Source organism: Myodes glareolus, chromosome 23 (assembly GCF_982192425.1).
Source record: "Myodes glareolus chromosome 23, mMyoGla1.1, whole genome shotgun sequence".
Lineage (NCBI taxonomy): Eukaryota > Metazoa > Chordata > Mammalia > Rodentia > Cricetidae > Myodes > Myodes glareolus.
In genome coordinates, this window is record NC_142048.1 from 51,698,988 (window position 1) to 51,719,445 (window position 20,458).

At 39.7% G+C, this 20,458-nt stretch overlaps 1 protein-coding gene across 2 annotated transcripts in view; it reads left to right on the forward strand.

Annotated features, from left to right (window-relative positions):
* The window catches only part of Csmd1 (CUB and Sushi multiple domains 1), a 1,511,659-nt gene that overhangs the window by 71,497 nt on the left and 1,419,704 nt on the right, over positions 1-20,458 (forward strand). The gene's annotated exons all lie outside the window — the stretch shown is intronic.

A 20,458-nucleotide genomic window follows, 5' to 3' on the forward strand; every position in this document is an offset into this window, starting at 1 on the left:
TGAAGTCTCTTTCTCTGCCTTACAATCGTGCCAGTCCTCTGGGAGTTATCATAAAACAAGGCATCAAAGAGCGAAACCATGTGGTTTGCCTATTTCTGGGACTATTCATTAAGTTTTTTTTAATAGAAATGTGTAGAAAAGAGAAATCCCTCATCAGGCCTGGGCACAGCTGGCCGTGTCAGTGAAGGACTGAGGGAAACGTGGAGCTAGAGAGCCCACCTGATCCCAGATCCTACTGCCGAGGCTGCAACATCTTGTAATGTTTTTCTGTCTCTTCTTCAGACATGCTGCTCTGGGGAGCAGCAGGGATAAATTGACCCCCTTTCAGTTAATCATTAAGCCCTCTAAAATGTTTAAAAAGTGAAGAGCTTGTCATCAGAGGTCACCTCATAAGGTGACATCCTTAGACAAGCTGAGGTGTGGAGGCATTTTTATTTGACACGGAGTAGAGCTCGGCTTTTAGAAGTATCTCCTGTTGGGGTATTTGTCCTTAAGTAGTACTAAACAAAATGGTTTATAAATAATTTAAGGAATCCATCTCTACAATTGCTGCATGCTTTTAGATCTTTATCGTTCTCCAGAGGGAAGGGAGGCATCACCAGACTCCACAGACCTAAGACATGAAGCTTTAGGAATTGGAACCACAGACATGCACTTAAGAGCTAAGTAGCAAAGGCAGTCATTTAAGCGGCAAAGCAATAGCTAAATGGAAATCAAAAAAGGTCAGCTGTGATTCTCTGCAGGAAATCCAGTTGCTAGCTAAGCCAGCCTGCAGGTGCTGTGGTGTTCAGGGAAAGGTGGTGTTTTGAAGATGGAAGTTAGCAGCTTTCCCAAGGGAAATAAGTCCTGTTAGAGCAGAGGTTCTCAGTCTTTCTAACTCTGCAACCCTTTAATACAGTTTGCTCATCTTGTGACTGCCAACCATAAAATCACTTGCGTTGCTACTTCTTAACTATTTATACCTTTGCTACTGTTATGAATCGTAATGTAAGTATCTATGTGTTTTGATTGTCTTACATGATCCCTGTGAAAGGATCATTTGTCCCAGAGGGGTTATGACCAACAGGATGAGAATCACTATTCTTAGAGTTTCCTTAGTTTTGTTCATTAACATAAATAAATTATGGAGATAGTATGTAATACTCAGATTGATTATATCTTTCTACTTTTTCTATTTAGTGAACTATGAATCCTAATGTACTTGTGACTATGGTTAGTGTTGACATTAGAATGTTTCTGGATCTTGGTTTTCTTTTAACATAGCATTAGAACTTTGATTTCAATTTACTGATATGTTCCAGCTGGGCTTGGTGTCACAGGACTATAATTTCAGCATTATAGGGCAAGAAGATCAGAAGTTGAAGGTCAACCTTCACTACGTAGCAAGTTCAAGGCTACTCAAGACACTGTCTTAAAACTGAAATGAAATAGAAGAAAATCAGCATGGTATATAAATACTATCAAAGCATGATTCAGCGAGCTGTAGAATTCCATGCAATAGTATAATTTGACATTAACTTCTCTGATACCAGAAACACAAACACATGTGGAATTTATGCAGTTTAAGATGGGGTTTTACTCCTCCCACTCTTTGACTGGACTTTGGAAGCTCAACCTAGTGCTTTTCTGTGGGTCTCTGCATCTGCTTCTATCAGCTGCTGGATGAAGGTTCTGTGATGACATTTAAGACAGTCATCAATCTGATTACAGGACAAGACTAGTCAAAGAATGTGAGCAAAGAGATCAAGACCCTGATGGGGTACCCACTAAAACAGCTTACCTGAGCTAATGGGATCACCAACTCTGGCCTGCTAGCCCAACATAGGATCAAACTAGGCCCTATGAATGTGGGTGACAGTTGCTTGGCTGGGGCAGACTGTGGGGCCACTGGCAGTGAGACCAGGATTTATTCCTACTTCTTATTCTGGCTTTTGGAACCCATTCTCTTTGGAGGTATACCTTGGTCAATTTAGATATAATGGGGACAGCCTTGTTCCTGCCTCAGAGCAACGTGTTGGACTTTGATGACTTCCCATGGGGATCCTTACCCTTTCTGAAGAGTGGATGGAGGATGGGAAGGGTGTAGAGAAAGGGAAAGTGAAAGAAGCGGGAGGAGAAGAGGGAGTGGGAACTGGGATAGGTATGTTAAATGAGAAAAAATAATTCTTAAAAATAAATTAATAAAATGCTGGAGTTTTACAATTATATTTTGGTAGCTAAGTTGGTCATTAATATTTCACTTCAATGAGCAAGATTTTTGACATGGTAAAGTAATTGTTTGGTTTAGATGCTATTTAATGCTTTTCTTAGTGAGAGGGGAGGAGTTGGTTGGTTGATCACACCCAGCCTTGTGTCTCAATTTCTATAGTCATAGTAAAATTTGAATTTTTATTTTAAAAAATTAAATATATTTATTTCTATATCCTGATTGCAGTTTCTCTTCCCTCCTTTCCTCCCAGCACCCACCTCCTCTTTGCCCTACCAACACACTTCTCCTTCATTTCTGTTCAGAAAAGGGCCAGTCTTCCATGGATATTAACAAAACTTGGCATATCAACTTGACTAAGCACCTCTCCATGTATTAAGCTGGGCAAAGAAGCACAGATGAGGGATAGGGTTCTGAACACCAGGAAAAGAGTTAAAGATCACCCATGATCCCACTTTAGGAGTCCCACAAGAAAACCAAGCTAAACAACTGCCACACGTGTGTAGAGGGTGTAGGTCAGTTTCATGTATGCTCCCTGACTCTGCCTTCTTCCTCTCAGCATTCAGTTTAGTTTTTCCTGCATAGTTAAGTTGAGCCCTGCTATAGGTTCAAAGCAGTTTCTTTATTTATTAATGATAATTGCAGCATACAGAGGGGAATCCCACATCATTTCTACACCATGTCTGCCTCTTCCTGTGTCTGTCTTCCCCTGTGTCTGTCTCTCCTTGTGTCTTAGCCCCTCTTCTTGTTTTTTTCACTGTGTTTCTGTGTTTCTCTGTGTCTGTCTTTCCCCATGTCTTAGCCATTCTTTCTATCTTTTCTCTGCTGTGTCTGCATTTATAGAAATAACACTTTAATAAAATCCACATCCATGAAATTCATATTTACTGTTTTTAAGTTATCTGTGTAACTTATTTAGTGGCTGTAGTATCAACAAAAAATTAAATCATGTACTTCTTCAAGTACTCAAATATTTGAGCAATCAAATAGCTATATGTTTATTGCCTTCAGAATGTGATATAACTGAAAAATAGTTGAAGGTGCCAGAGATATGGTGCAGCAGATAAGACTCCTTGGTGTGCAAACATGAGGATCTGAGTTTAGGTCCCCAATTGCATGCAAAAAGCTTGGCATGGTGTTGTGTCATCTGTCACTCTAGCACTTTTGGGGGTGGGGACAGAAGGATTTCAGGAGCTTTCTGCATGACAAGTTAACTTGAGAATACGTGAGAAATCCTGTGTCAAGGCAGTAAGGAGAAAGGAGGTGGAACAGGATCGGGTACTTTCCTCTGGTATCTGCTTGGGTATGAGTACATACACAAACATGCATATGGGCCAAGTTATCACACATATCCATGATATAAGCAGACACAGATAGTGAAAAACAAACTTTGTATGCATCAAAAAAGCAGAGCTAGACGTCTGTCAGTGACCTTCTGTATGACTCCATATATATCTTTAAAGAGTCCTCAATCTTTGCTATTAAGTGTAAAGCAAAACATGATGATATATTACTGTAGTATATTGCTTAAATGAAGCTTATATATGATTCTCATGTCTAAAGTTAAAAATGCAAGTGATAATTAAAATATATCATATATAGGCCTAGCCCTTAGAAGATACACAGGGCAAGTCACTGCTCATGAAAGTCACAGAATTCTGAGATGAACATATCCATTTGAATTTTACAATATGTTGACTTTTGTACTATATACATATCCTGCTTATTTACAAGTTAAATAATATAAACACCATAAGGTAAGAAACAACCCAATGAGAACAGAAACCAAACAGAGGTCAAAGGTGTTACGAAACACATGATAACATTCACTCAAAAGGTGGGCTCCATATCCAACCCCTTGGTAAGCTGATGTTTGCATTAGAGATTACCCTAAATTTTCATTAATTTCTCAATGATAGTGGATTAATGCCCTTTTAGTATGCTTCAAGACTTAATTTCTATTATTATGCAAATTGGCACAAATTCAGTCATATGGGTCCAGCTTCTGGATGCCGGGCCATGTGGCCACAGCTAGAATATGTTTATGTTCCATCTTGACTTCTGGGCATATGATTTTGAAATGATGTCCAAATTTGAAAGTAGAGCTTTACTTTGCCTTTATTTGTGATGGAGAACCCGCTTTGTAGATAGAAGCTTCTGTTCTGCCTGGTCCCACAGCCATTCAGTCCCAAAGAAACACAAAGACTCTTAATAACTATAAACTATTTGATCTTTTAACTCAGGCTTATTACTAACTAGCTCTTACAACTTAAATTAACCATAATTCTTATCTATGTTTAGCCAAATGGCTTGACACCTTTTCTCAGTGAGGCATTCTCATCTTGCTTCCTCTGGGTCTGGTGGTCAGTGACTAGCCTTTCCTCTTCCCAGAATTCTCTGAGTCTAGTTACCCCATCTACATACTGCCTGGCTACTAACCAATTGGCATTTTCTGGAACTAATATGAGTGACAAATCTTTACAGTGTGCAAGAGTGTTGTTCCACAGCACCCCTTTACTGATGGCACTTTTGATATTTTCAGTCAGGCAAAATTTGAGTGTCCTCATGGCTAGGGAAAAGTGTGTGTATCTTGGTATTGTGGCGGTAGTCATACAAATTTATCTGATTTCTTTGAGATTATGGGGTCAACTAGCACTTCACAGGGCAGAGGAAGGGAGAGATGGCTTCTCTCATTATCCATTGGCTGTCTTCATTGCAGTGTGACTGTCAATGTGACTTAAAATGCACAGGCATTTTAAGAAGCTCCTGGGAACTCTGAGGAAGTGCTCATTCACAGCAGTCGTGAAAGAGCTCATGGAATTGTCCAGAAAGGTGAAGAAATAATGGGAACTTTCCCACTTATTCCTATGGGGAGGGAATCATATAAATTATCCTGGAGGCTCATTTTAAACTCCAAACTTACAAGAAGGTATTTGATACAGCATTAATGAGCAGTAAATCTCAACAACCCATTAAGTCCTATAAAAGTTCAAGCAATGAAAGAATCAGTGGACTGAATATAAATTAAAACACTCTCTAGGTTGCTGTGCTTCCAACATCACGATATTCAAAATATCCTGTTGAGAGAAGAGAAAATAGGAAAAGAATGAACATAAAACCCTCAAATACATATTTGTTTTTTAGAAACAAAAAGTAGATAATCTCTGAAGATTTAGCATATAATAGTTATCTCAAAAAAAGAGATCACTTTGTAAACTTTTGTTAAATTATTTATTAGGCCAAACAATACTTTAAAAAGTGAAATTTGCCCAGCATACTGATGAGTGAGTGGCATTTCTGACTATCCAATGGGATGCAGCATTTGTAACTGTTTTGCATTTTAAAGGAACATCACTCATTTTTAAAAATGATATAATGAGCTCATCATTTGCAGTGTGTACTGATTCCCACAAATTCAGCCTCTTCCTACCCTCTGGATGGAACGGTGAGTGACAGCCAGGCAAGACCTGCATGATAGCTGGGTTCTACCAAAGGAGATGCGCACTCACCAAGCAGAGGTTAGAGGATACACACTGGTTGCCTTGTCATGGTGTGATGTGAGCAGGGAAACTGATAAATTCTGGTCAAGAAAAGTAGCTCCTGATCTAAAACTGGAGGGATGCACTGGCTCTACTCATCCTGTCTGAATTGTGAGTGTCTCAGCAAGTTAGCACTGGATAGAATCAGAAGGATGTGGATCACTGCATTGAGACCAGCAATTAGGAACATCTTAGACTAGGATGTCAGGACAGGGAAAGAAGAGACGATAAACTAGAATGTTATTGAGGAAGAAAGTCTTTAGGAATTGGTGATTGATATGAGAAAGGGGCTGTTGAATAAAGGATATAAATGATAGAACCCTTATTTCTTGGCAAGTATAGTGCTATTAAGAACCATGGGGTGGAAATTGGAAGGGCTGCTTCTAATGACATTAACATGTCCAGAAGAGGTGGCTAACTAGGAGGTGGGACTCAGAGGAAGCTGGCATGGCAAGCTTCCATCAGTGGGATGCTTGAACACTGTGAGATATGTCTGTAAGAAAAGAGGATGCAAAGAAACCACATAGTTGGGTGCAGAAACAGGACATTCAGAGATGTGCTGTGGGCACATGGGTGTTTTTAAAGTTAAAAAGTCATCATGCATCTTCTCTTTTGACTCCCAGGTTGACCAAGACTCTCAAAGCACACAAGGCTGACTAAAGTGGCTCATAAACATGGGATGAATGATTAAATGTGTTCTGCAAAGTTTTATGAACGTTGCCAAATTATATGGGTAGATTAAGTTGGGAGAAATTAAATAGAATCTTATATGCCCAAGAAAACTTTCCTAAAAGAAGCATTTACTTTAAATGATATTTATTCCCAAGGTATTTGCCCAAATATACATGTTTATACATAAATATGGAGGGACATGAGAGAAAGTGCTTTATCCTGTACAGCTTGTCAGTAGTCTGGACTGGCCAACCTACAGATACGTCATAGTGACTGTCATTATGACAGATGTCTAGTGACTAACCTGCTTAAATCAGGCAGAACCACGAGCTACCCAACCAAGCTCTCCCCCCCAAAAAAAGAGTTGCCTTTAGCACAAAACTGTGATGATTCTATTTTCAGAAGACATGGCTAGCTCAATGATTAAAGATAGTTTTATAGCATAATCTTAGAATGAAATGTATTATTTTTAAATGTAATCTCATCAAATCATGAGTCATATATCTTATGCTCTGTTTAAGCTTTTAAAGGGACACTGTAATCACTTTTCTGCCCAAACTTTAAATTTATATAAAATATAGATTTATTATACAATTTTATTTGGTAAGCAACCACCCATTTTCTGACAGTGCACTGAATTAGCATCTCTTTCACAGGGATTTTTTTTTGAAGGACTGCCATAAAATCGATCCTATTTCACTTTTTCTCAGACTCACCTGCCTGTATAATTAGGCAATTTTCATAAAACTTTTCATAAAGGATTTCATCTTGCGCCCTGTGTTTATGAGCCACTCCAAGCAATCTGATATGCTTTGTGAGCTGTGGTCAACCTGGGAGCCAAAAGAGAAGATGCATGGTGACATGAATTCCTATCCTGCATGAGAATGGAACAGTGGTGTCTCAACTGCTGTCACCGTCTTCGGCCTATAGAGGACCTCTGTACTGATCTCCAGACACCATGGTCCTTATACCACCACACTGGCACACAGAAATGTCAGGTGTAGCATACAAATCACAAGCAACAATTATAAATCAATGAGATGCTGTCAAATTACACTTTGTCTCTAAGAACTAAGTAATGGCCCTTCTGTTTCTTGACGAGACTATAGGATCCTCTGAGCACCAGGCTGTCTTTCAGTGGGCATTAACGTCACCCCACTTCCATGAATATTAGAGAGCCATGTGTTTCTCAGCTCCGTAGGCAAAAAAGTACAGACATATAGGCAATATAATATTTATTTACAATCTTGTGTTACAATTAATTCATCCTAAATATTCCCGACTAAATAAATGACCGACTTAAATGCTTTCTTCTAACACTGGGGCTGTTGTTCCAAAACAAGGCAAAAGCAAAAGCCAGTTTCTTTTTTTTTTGGAAAGAGATGGAGGGCTTCATGGAGCAAGCTCTGTGCTTTTTCTTTTCTTTTTCTTTTTTTTTTTTAGTAAATTTTATTAAATTATAAAAGTTTCCATTTCCGCCCCCCCCCTCCCAACACCCTCCCACTCCCCCCACTCCCCCCCTCCTTCCCCTCCGTCCCCCAGGGCAGTCAGGGTTTCCTGCCCTGTGGGAAGCTCCAGCTCCCTCCCCCTCCCTCCAGGTCCAGGAAGGCGAGCGTCCAAACAGACTGGATCCCCAAAATCCAGCATATGCAGAGGAAACAGGTCCCAGTGTCATAGTCAATGGCTTTTCAGAAAGACCCCGGGCCAGCCACAGTCAGAGAATCCGGCCAAATTCCGAGAATCTGGCTAGATCACGTCCTCGTTCAGTCCCAGTCCGGCTGGCCCTGGTAAACTCTCATCAGATCCGTTCCCTTGTATCAGTGGGTGATAGCATCCCTCGCAGTACTGATTTCGTTTTTCATGTTCCTCCTCCTTCCGCTCCCCCTCCGGACCTCGGGGGGCTCAATCCGGTGCTCCAGTGTGGGCCTCCGACTGCATAGCCGTCCTTTGCCAGAGGAAGGATCTATGGTGATAAGCAAAATATACATCAGTATGGTCATGGGCCACGGCCGATTCAGGCACCCTCTCCTCTGTCCAGAGAGCAATCTGGGGGATTTCTCCATGGACCTGGGATCCCATATATAATCAAGTCTCCTGTAAACCCTAAAATGGCTCCCTTAGTTGAAATATATTGTTCCCTGATCCCATATTCATCCTACCTCCCTCCCCCCCCCCATCCCCGGCCACCAAGCTTTCCCCGTTCCTCCCCTACTCCCTTCTCTCTAGTCCTCTCCCCCTCCATCGACCCTCCCACCCCCCATGCACCCGAGGTTACCTGGGACTCATGTATATTTCCTACCTCCTGGTGGATAGCTAAATAATCTTCATCAGGTTCATCTTCTTATTTAGCTTCTCTAGGTGCTAGCCTGAGCTCTGTGCTTTTTCATTGGTCATGTTCCCAGCCTCTTAGAAAGAAGGGAAGGGTAAACAGAGTAGCGATACAGAGGTATGCCAAGAACTATAATGTCCATAGTTTTGGAGGTTGAACCTTATCATTGTTTCTAGATGATCAAGATGATGATGCTGGGGAGTGGAACTGAGCAGAAGGTTGTGATGAGATGCAGACACAAGAGAGCCTGGGTCCTTATTTTTAATTCCACTGTGAGCAAAAATCTAAAAATCATTCTCTCTCTCTTTCCCTCTGAGTTGAATTCCCAAAATAAAATAATACAAAGTATAAACAAGACCTAGGTAGCATTTTTTTTATTTTTATGTGCAGAGCGATATTGGAAAGTAAAATGTCAAAATCATTCCAACAGCAAAATTCTGTGATTACCGAGAGCAGGGGCTCTTCCCTGCACTTGTGACTAAATCTGCACTCCAGTCACTAGAGTACTCTTGTAAACACCACCAAGCAAATAATTTGGTGAGTAAAGATATTAGAAGGGAAAAGTGGAATCCAGAATAGCCCACAGAAGTTTTTTTTAAAGGCTTTCTTATCAGCGAGCAAAGAGAAGCCATTTGTTTTCTCAGCATGTCTCATTCATCATGAGTTTCCCTTGTTCAAACTAATTCGATCCCTATCTACCTGGATCACAGTCTATACAAACAGTGTGCATTAGCATGCTTGGCAAGAGTCTCTTTACTTCGCCTTCTTTCCTGTCTCTTTTCTATTTCCTAAATGAATACGTAAAAGCGTGCTTGATAGCATCAAAGGAGAACTGGACACAGTGGGAGCGGGGCCTGACTTTCCTCAGACTCCACTGAGTCTGCGGAGTTCACCGCGTGGATGTGATGATACGCTTTAATCTTGGGCCTGACTGCAGTCCGCGAAATACTCAAAGCCAAACTGGAAATGACAGATGCTTCTAAAATCCAGTCGGGATTTTGACACATCTAATTTCTAAACTTGATCAAACAAGCATGCCGATAGATGGGTCAGATTGTGAGAAGTTAGAGAAGTTCAAGACAAGAGATAAGAACGGAGAGTTGTGCTTTGGGTTCTAAGGCAGAAAAGAGGGAGGTGTAAAGAATCCAAAATTATCTTTACACATCTTTCCTGCCCTGGTTCAAGTGCTCCTTCCCTCAGATTCTCATGGTAGCCCTTTAAGTGCTCCATCCTTAGGCATCTCCCAACCTGTAGGATCGCGGGCAGGTTTATGGCTGTGTAGTATGTGAGGGTCTCACCTTACATATGGAGTCTCTCCTTACATGTGGAGTCAATCCCCTGTGACTAGTTCCGGAAGTTTAAGCAATGGGGGAGGTTTCTGTTTCCTATGGGATGATGAAGGAATGGTATACGGACACAGTTGAATGTGGAGGAGAGACAGCTCCGTCAGTGCTAAGGTGTCTATTCTACTGTCAATCATTCCTTCTCTTTGATTCTCTAAGGATCCATAATGAAACTCACTGGATCAAGAAAAAAGCCATCAAAGTAGCTGGGAGCTATTGGGAGAGGGAAGAACATAAGCGGATGTTGGGGGATATGAGAGCATTATGGGGGTATCGGTATATTGAAACACATTGTGAACCTGTATGAGGATGTTAAACTGAAATCAATCCTATGTAATTACTATGTACTATTAAAACCACTCAAATTATTGTGAAGAAATTGAAGATGGAGGAATGTGGTGTCCTACACAAACACCACAAATAACAAGGCTCAATGGGAAGCTGACATCACATCTGAGCAACCTGTGTTGTGGAACTTTTGGTGAGGAAAATGATAGTATTGCATGAATGAGTGTGTGTTGCCATCATGCCTCAGCACCTAAAATTGGGGAAGAACTAACAAGACGTAGACATGCAAAGATCTGACATGCCATAATGACTAGGTTTCTACTGTGGACAATTTGTAAACTGTAAAAAGTAACTGAGGCTCCGTGGGAATGTAGTAGATAGGAGATTATTCTTCTCTCAGTGATAAGAATAATAACTAGCGATTACAAAGTGTCTATGGGATGTGAAAGGCAGGGTTTGCACTCGTCATATAATGACTAGACTTAATCTCCAAACCTTGGAAACTTAAGTCACAGACAACACACCCTTATGCTCAGCATCTGAGGCCATGGGTCATAGGTTCTGGTATAAAGCACCCACCCAATCACATAGGCTAGTATTTGTTTTAATGTATGTAAAACATTAAACAATGTTTCTGAATCTTTCCTTACGGTTTCTGAATCTTCTAACAATTGTCAAATAAGTCAAGTTTATTTTTTTATTTTTTATTTTTTTAAATATTTATTGAATTATTATATATACAGCTAGCCGGAAGAGGGCACCAGACCTCATTACAGATGGTTATGAGCCACCATGTCGTTGCTGGGAATTGAACTCAGGACCTTTGGAAGAGCAGGCAATGCTCTTAACCACTGAGCCATCTCTCCAACCCCAAGTCAAGTTTATTTTAAGTCACTCAGAAATCAAAAGCCGCCACAGACCAGTTTGTAAACAACACTAAGTTGAATTTTTTTTTCCTATGCAAACACAAAGGTTGGGGTGATGAAGAAGCCTGCGAAAACCCACAGACGAAACAGTCACTCGGGGAAGATGTCCTGTGTTCTGTGATTTTTGACTCTCTGTCCTAAGCCCACTATCTTGGAAACATGTGCTCTCAGCAGGGATTCATGGCCAATAACATGAAAGGTCATTGATAGAATATTAATAAAATTCTAAAGCAAACTGGCATAGGTCAGGTTACCTGTGGTGAAACACAAAGAAAATCCAATGACAAAGATAGCTCCTTAATTTTTTGTATGCCTGCAACACACCACACACACACACACACACACACACACACACACACACACACACACACACAATCATCACTGTCATCTTCACCGTTATCATTGTCATCACACCCTCATCACAACCATGGTCATTATTGTTACCATCTTTGCCATCAATATCACTATCATCGTAATCAATTGTGAATTGAATCTAGAGTGTAAACTGACATTAAAATCTACTTACTCCCATTCTTGGGATGCCATCCTGGAGTAGTGTGCCTGCCTAGTGTGTCGATGGGTAGCCAATGGCACTGCAAAGAGATAGGCACGTGGTAATGAGTGATAATGAATGGTTATTCTATTATTTCTTATATGGTGTTGAAGACGGCATTGGTTGTCCGTATGTGAAGTCTAGAACAGGACACAAACACAGATAGGAATGTGAGGTCAGTGATCAGCCTGAAATTTTTATCCTCAGAGCTAAAGGGCCAAAGGCAAATAACACTGAAATATTTTTTTTAAAAAAAAATAAAAGTAAATCAAAAATTTAATAGATTAAAAAATTAAACGTATTTTTACAGATTCAGAAAAGTCTGTGAAGATAAAGAAGAGAGAGGGAGTCATAATCTGTTTCTGCCAAATAGGAACAGAAATATTACTTATTGGTAAGCGACATAAAACATATGACTCTCTAAAAAAACAAATTCACACAACTAAGAGAGGAAATACTGATATCATAGGTGCTTATCCAGCTGCAAAAACTTATAACAATCAAGCAAAAAAGGATTAAAAGGCTTCATAGAAGTCAATGACACCAAAAATAGCATTTTTGATGTTATTAAATATCCCTGTTTCTCTATTAGTGGACAAGCATGAGAACGCGGAGATCAATGGCAGACACCAGCTGGTATTAAAATGATATGAGAATTTGTGCCCTGTGAGACTGTCTCAGAGAGGAGCAGAGGCATTGAGAGATAAGCAACTATCTAATGATGTGGGCACCTGCCCAAAGATGCAGCCAGTTCAAGATGCTAGAAGAAGACAGTTTCCCTCTTTATAGAAAATACTGGAAAGTTAGCAGAGTTAGCATGCCCATGAACACGAGACAACATCCACAGAGTAATTGACATCGGTGTGCTGGCTTTTAGAACAAAGTCAAACTTACTTATCGATATGAGGAGATAACATAAATGTGTATTTTTATGATTTTTGGTTAGGTGACACATTACCCTGGGTTCTAGAAAACACTACTACATTCTAGGTGAGCCAAATATTGATACATGTTTTATCCTGGGAAAAATTACTACAGTAAAATTAAAGACAAAATTGGAAGGGCAAATTAAAAACATATAACAAAGAATTATACCTTGGAATATGTATGGAATGAGTTTAAAATCCACATTGGAAAATAGGCTAGAAACACTTATAAAAACACAGCCAGATATGACTAACAAGGAAATATAAACACCATTACAATTAATAAACATTATATGCAATTTATTTGTGTAATGTATTTGATTAAAGTTAAAAAAAATGTTAAATGAAAAGAAGTAGCCATAAGGTATCATTTTAGATACCACATCACAGAAGGAGAAACACTATGCAATGCTGAAGAAGATGGATAACTGTCAGTGTGTTCATTCATTCCTTTATTAATTTTTTCATACAATATATTTTGATCATGTTCCGCCCAACCCATATCTCCCAGATACTTCCCGGTCTCTTTATAACTCAATATCATTCTTTCTTTCTCTTTTTTAAAAAATTAAACCAGAACCAAAATCAATAAAAAAATAAAAATACTCAAGAAATATAAATGAAAACAGCAACCAAAAATCCCAAGAAACAACAAGACACAAATTGTTAGAGGTCTGTTTGTCTCTCTGGAACTGCACATGCAAAGGGCTGATGTCATCTCACGCCTTCAGAATCAGACATTAACACTTCAGGGAGCAAAGGGGAGAACGTCACCTCAGGCACCCCGACAAATGGAGTGCAGTGCTTTCTCTCACTGGCTGTGCCGTGCACAGCAGTTCCGCCCCACACTGTGGCTGAGTGATATTTAGCGATCAATTAGGATAGGAGTCAAATTTAAAAATAGTAAAAGCAATAAATCAACAATAGGCAAAATATCTGTGTAACTGCAAAAGAGCAATAGGCCCAAAAAAGCTCAAAATAAACTACCAAGAAAAAGATGCAGTGCTGGTCATTAGGGGTGGTCATTGCGGGGACTAGTCAATGAGATCTGGACAAGTAGGGGTGGTCACTGAGGGGACTAGTCTGTGAGTACTGGTTAGTAGGGGTGGTCAGTGGGACTGATCAGAGGGTACTGGTCAGTAAGGGCTGGTTAGCAGGGTTAGTCAATAGGCTCACATGCAATGCATGACTTATACATTGCTCCATTTTTATTCCTTTAATGACACTGCCCCAAAGTCAGATAATACGTAATGTTTTAACAAATATTAATGATGCAATGTAGTCCTGGAGATCTTGAAAATATTTGTCACATACTGAAATTAAGAAAATTAGGTTCATGAATCTTTAGATGGCATTTCTAGCTGACATTTTCAGGAGCAAGAAACGGGCAGTGTTAAGCCTTCACTCTTGGCCATCTATGCTTGCTGTATCTCAGTTCCTGGGTGCAACTTTATTACAGAGTAAATGCGGAGTCAAATGCCAGTGTGTGTGAGTGACATGCTATTAAAATAGAGAGGCACAACAGTGAACAGATGCCCTCTTTGGTTTTAGAAGAGAATTTTCTAATAGTAGCCATATTTAAATGCTTCAAAGAGATAGATCTTGGAAAGCCACGCCGTGTATCTAAATGAAGTGACATTGTTAAATGGCAGGTGAGAGATGGCAAGAAAAACATGTTCACATGTGACAGGAAGGGAGACAGTGAGAGGTCTGGTCTCATCCCTCCTGCACTCCCATTGAGTCACAGAGCGGTGGCATACATATGGCAGTGGGAGAGAGCCTGCTTCAGTGGAAGCAGCTATTTTGGTCCCCACCCCTTTTAGCACACCCGTCTCTAAAGGCTGCCTTCTTGCAGCTCCCCTCCTCAATAATCCACCATCTGTTTGTTTGCTAAAATGAGACAAAGGAGTGGATGTCAACTGGTACAATCAGTGGAGGAAACAAGGTGGTGTCTACACAAATAATGTAAATGCATTTAATTAAGGAGGGCTTCACGGCTGTTAATTAATTGCTTGCCTACAATAATGAGCGAGCATCAGGAAACAACTTGGTGTTTCTTTGAAAACTATTAAAGTGATTTGTGTGCATTGATACAAGCCCTGAAGGAGAGCTGTAGCATGCTTCCAATTTTAAGAAATCTGTTTCAGCAGCTTCTAATGAAACATTTGAAAAAGTGCTTAAGACATTTCCTAAAAGATATTTAAAATCCTAAGGCTCTGTGGCTTTGAAGGCAAACTCCCCAAAGAAGAAAGATTTTTAGTAATGCATTGCTGTAATTACAAACTTTAAGTTACCAAAGACTAATCTTCAAAATATAGTTGGATTCACACATGTAAGATGTATATGTCTTTGAAAGTCCAGCTTTGTCAGTATCCGATGTTAATTTGTTCAAGAAATAAAACTCTCTGAGATAAGCCTGCCCCAATCACTGCCTGTCTCCTAAATAAGACTACATTTGCGAACTTGATGAGATTGGTATTATTTATCAGAGCTGTGGTTTTGAATATAGAGATTTAACTGCACTTAACTATAACAGTAAAATATAATCATCACAAATTCAGATCAGAGGTTTTTTTTTTCAGATCTTCATAGACTGAAAGAGAGGATTTTGGGGATGACATAAGGGTTTGTATAGAGGGAAGGCTGCTGAGTCTCTATACACTGTCTTCTGTTATTTTCTTAATGTAGTCTGGTGAGCACAGCTGTTTCTAGTCTCTGTTAGTGTAGAAGTGTCTTAGTTTACAACTTGATTCTTTAATATCAAACAAAACCCAGAGCCAGCCATCCTGGACTTCTCTGCCGTAGTTATTACTTGCCTGCAGTGGTCATGGAGGTCAGGAGAGGAGCTGGGGCCATCTCTCAAAATATTTTCTTAAACTCAACATGGTGCACTACAAAAGAGAAATACATCTCACTGATGCCTGGAACATTACCCTTGGAGGAGCCACAGGACAAACAGAGTTGAAGGGAAAGTGCAGCCATTCCCTCCCTGTCCAGTCCTGTGACCAATGACTACAGGCCTTGTGTCCCTAAGTTATCTGCTTTCCCCCACTCAAACCCCAGCTGTTTCTCCTTTCACTACAAAGCTCTTGTCACACTCCTTCCAACCCAAAGCACAAGCCTTCCTACGTTGATGAGACTTTATGGGTGTTGTTTCTGACATTTCTATAAGACAGCCTTATAACAAACTCCCTGGTCCTCGGGATCTTACAGTCTTTCTGCCTCTTGAATGCAATACTTGCCGACCCTTAGGTGTGGACACTGTGTAGTAGATGTATTATTTAGGACTAGCCCCTAGAACTCAGCATTTTCATCAGATGTTTAGCAATAATTAAAAACGGGGCCATGGATTTGAAATAGAACAAGGAATGAGAGTACTTGAAGAGAGGAAAGGGAAGAAGGAAATAAAGGAATTATAATCTTATAACCCCACATATTTGAAGAAAGAAAGAAAGAAAGGAAGGAAGGAAGGAAGGAAGGAAGGAAGGAAGGAAGAAAGAAAGAAAGAAAGAAAGAAAGAAAGAAAGAAAGAAAGAAAGAAAGAAAGAAAGACTGTAAGCACCTGGAGATGGGGAGAAGTGAGATAGCAACCGTGGGTCCCTGCACTAAAATTATGATGTGGGAGCCAGAGGGTGACCAGCTGAACAGCTGAAGAAGTGGATTCAAAGGATGGTAAGGACAGCAGAGAGGAAAGCAGGGATGGAGACGACCACAGTGCATTTTATACATATGTGAAATTGACAAAAACATCATAACAAGTGAAAAAACAACAACAAAATAAAACATAAGCCAAGCGAGATGATGGTGGACCTGGTGTCCTAGGTCAGTGTGAGAGGCCATGTATATACATGAAGTGTTCTTGACATGAATGCAGATGATTTCCTTAATTAAATGTTAGAGGCAAACATTGATTGTATGCAGGTATTGTAAAATGACTATCTTTGTTCCTCAGAAGTAGTTTCTGATTCAGGAAATTATTGTAGTTTTATTTTAATTAATCACATTTATGTTTTGGTTTGAGGACCTCATGGTCTATCAGTAATTACTTACAAAGCCAAACACAATACTGATAGGTAGGCAGGATGGAACAACAAGATTGACCATTTGGAGATTTCATGGGATTCCTGGGCTGGTCCACAGACTGCTGAGGTGACCAGACTCTGATGGCTCTGTCATCTCTAAGCAGCTCTGTTCCCATGAGTTATGATCCCTTGTTTGCATGTTATGGCCACATGTCCTGCTCTGGCTAGCTGATGTATGAGGACTGCTGAGTGTGTATAGCATGTCAGACTCCCTGCATTAAAGCTGTTTTCCTTTCTTTATCCTTCCCGTTACACCCCCTTTTCCTCCCAATCTTATTTTGCAGTCACCATCACTACCAAACCCTGAAGGATGCCAGTTTGTCTTTCATTATACCATAAACAACTCATGAATGGTTGTCAGAGACACAGAATCCATTCAACTTCCTAATCCAGCTTCCGGCAATGAAACAATGAAAACTCCCCAGATAACCACACCCCAGTCTACAGAACTTAGAAAAATACCATTGATCATTGCTGTGCCATCTTCAAAATTCGTAGAATTAATACACAGAATATAGCAGCATCCTCTGTATTGTGATGTCTGGATTGCTTCATCTAAAACAATCTTTGCATCTTGTCTCTCTCAAGGATGGACACATTTGTTTTCTTGAAGTTCTCTTAGGTAGGATTCCTGTAAGGGTTTAGTCATGATTATGGTAGCCCTAAATCTATGGCAGTAATGAAAATAGTCCCCTGGTATCCCTGGTGCTGGGGCGTCTACTTTCATTCATTTTTCTACCATAGCTAGTGAAAATTCTTTTTATTATGTATTTTACATGAAGGAGTACTTTGCCCGCCTGTATGTGCATGTACCGGGTGTGTTCATGTGTCATGTGCACACAGTGCCAGTGGAGGTGAGAGAGAGTATTGGATGCCCTGGGACTAGAGTTCCAGAAGGTCATAAGGTACCATGTAGTGCCAGTAACTGAACACAGCGCCTCTACAAGAACAGCCAATCTTCTTAACTGCTGAGCCATCCTCTTCAGCCCCTGGTAAAACTTCCTGCCTGTCACTGTGAGCATCTTTACCTGACAAGGGTTAACATTGTTTCTGTTTCCAGTATTGAATTGAATAATTGTGTTTGTCAAGTGATTTTTTTTTATTTTCATCATGTCTTTGGTGATTAATAATGAAAATTCCGTTTTAATTAGGAATTTTTCTCTTTCTGTCTTCCATTCATTTGTTCTTTTCCATGTAAGAGCATGAATTGCAGATTATAATGATAATTAACTTGTTGCTAAAATTTTTGAAATTTGTTTTCTCCTGAGTCCCCTCAATTGGGTATTGTAACCATTGACCTTTCTCACAACCCTTTGAAAATATTCTTACCCCCTAATTTCTCATTGAGTCTTTCTTGCTCCTGCCCAGCCATCAGTATTTTGCTCAGAAGAACCCCCGTTCTTTTGTTTGAGAAAAGACCCAGGTGCTAACTTTACTATTTGCTACCCATGCTCTGATGTTTGTGTCCCTCTCAAAGGACCTATTTGTATATCTTCCGGTGGTTGGTTGTTTTACTCTTTTACTTTTTGGGGACCTGCCACGCAGCTTCCCAATAATAACATAAAGTCTAATTCTTACTTATGAATGCCTGGCCTTACTTTGGCTTATTTCCGGTCAGCATTTCTTGGTTAAATTATCCCATCTATCCTTTGCCTCTGAAATGTTATCTTTCTGTATTCTATATACCTTTTCTAACTTCTTACTCTATAGCTGGCTGTGTGGCTGTGTGGCTGGCCCCTGGTGTCCTCCTCTCCTTCTTTTCTCATTCCCTCATTTTCCCTTTCCATATTTTTTTCTGTTTATTTTCTCTGCCTTCCAGCCCTGCCTATACTTTCCCCTGCCTAGGTATTGGACTTTCAGCTCTTTATTAGACCATTAGGCATTTTAAACAGGCAAAGTAACACAACTTCACAGAGTTAAATGAACACAACATAAAAGAATGCACCACAACTTTGCATCATTAAGCAAATGTTCTATAGTATAAACAAATGTAAGGCATTTTAAAATAACATTCTATAATATTATCCAACCCTGAATTCATGTGAAATCTCTGACTTCAACTGACTATCCCAGAATTCCATTCTCCCCTCTCTCTCCTCCCTTTATTCAATAAGAAATCTGGCTCTTGTTATTCAAAATTTGCTTATTGAATGATTTTTAAAAGTTGAAAATGTAAAGATTTCTAATCCAAAGAAATGTAAGAACAAATTGTGATTGAAAATACAATATTTTATTTTCATATTTAATCATAGGTAGTCTAAATACTCCCTAAATTTTTATGTTGAGTATTTATGCTATCCCCCCATTCACTTTATGGTACAACCAGAATTGTAAAACCCATCATTCTTTACTCTTTGTGTCTCTGTTTGACTTTTGGGCATATCCTGCTTGACTCTGTTTCTTTTTGTGTCAGTTACATATCAGTGTGACAATGAGCACACACCGTTCGAGAGGGAGCACACTGGATCCTTGGGCCATTTAATCAATCCCTCCTCTAGTAGTCCAGCTTCTCTGACCACTTCTCCATCAGCCTCCTGGGGGCACCCATTCTCTTAGCTATTAACTTTGTAGTTTGATTTTCACTGATTAATGCCTCGCCCTTGTGTCCTCACCTCCTCTTCTCGTACATCAGTGTCAGTGGACCACCTTGTGTGAGATGCATTACACACTCCTTTTCAGTACAGTGTGCAAGTGCTTCCCTGTCGATTTCTAGAGAATTTCTCCATTTATTTTAGTAAATACTGCCTTGCCTTATGGGTACAAAAGGAAGTGTTGACAAATCGTAATGCGTTCACTCACATGTTAAACGTGCTATTCAGAACATTCTCAACATTTTACAATTACAGAGTATAGCTACGTCGGTGTTTTTACATTGTTAGGTGTTGATCTTCAGGCAAGTTCTGAGAAGTGGTGTCATGGTCTAAAGAAAGGGCAGTGTGTAATTTAGTTAGCTATCTTAATCCAGTCATTAAAGAGGTTTTAACTTCAAATCTCCCTTGAAGATTGTAGCTCATCAGACACACAATAATTTCTTCACAAGCTTGGTGTCCTCAGGGGTAAATTGTTATTTTTTTCTCCCCTTGGATGGTCTTATACTAGTTGATTTAATAGAATAATGTAAGGGTCATGTTTATGTAACTCTGTCACTTACATAATTGTGCTTAGTTATGCAAATGAAGACGAAACATCTCATCAGCTACAAAGTCCACTTTCTCTCTTAAGTTCATTATGGGAAGCATCAGTGTTTGCTGTCAGGGCCGTACAAATGTTATCCCGTGTATATACTTTCCTGGCACTTGTCCAATACTCCAAACCCATTCACTTGGAATGTTAAACTCTTCAATCTTATTTATTTTGTTCCATACAATTTCATTGATAATTCATTTAAAGCAATATTCAGCTATCACACATTTTTAGTACATTAAATATGTTTATGAGAAAAAGATTGTTTTTGCTTAATAAGAAGAACACGTGGGATACAAACATGAATGATTCCGTTAAAAAAAAAAAAGTGGACAAAAGCCCTAAAGAGACTCTTTTCCAAGGGAGCGACTGATGGAACATACATATGTCATAGGTCATTGGGGCAATCTG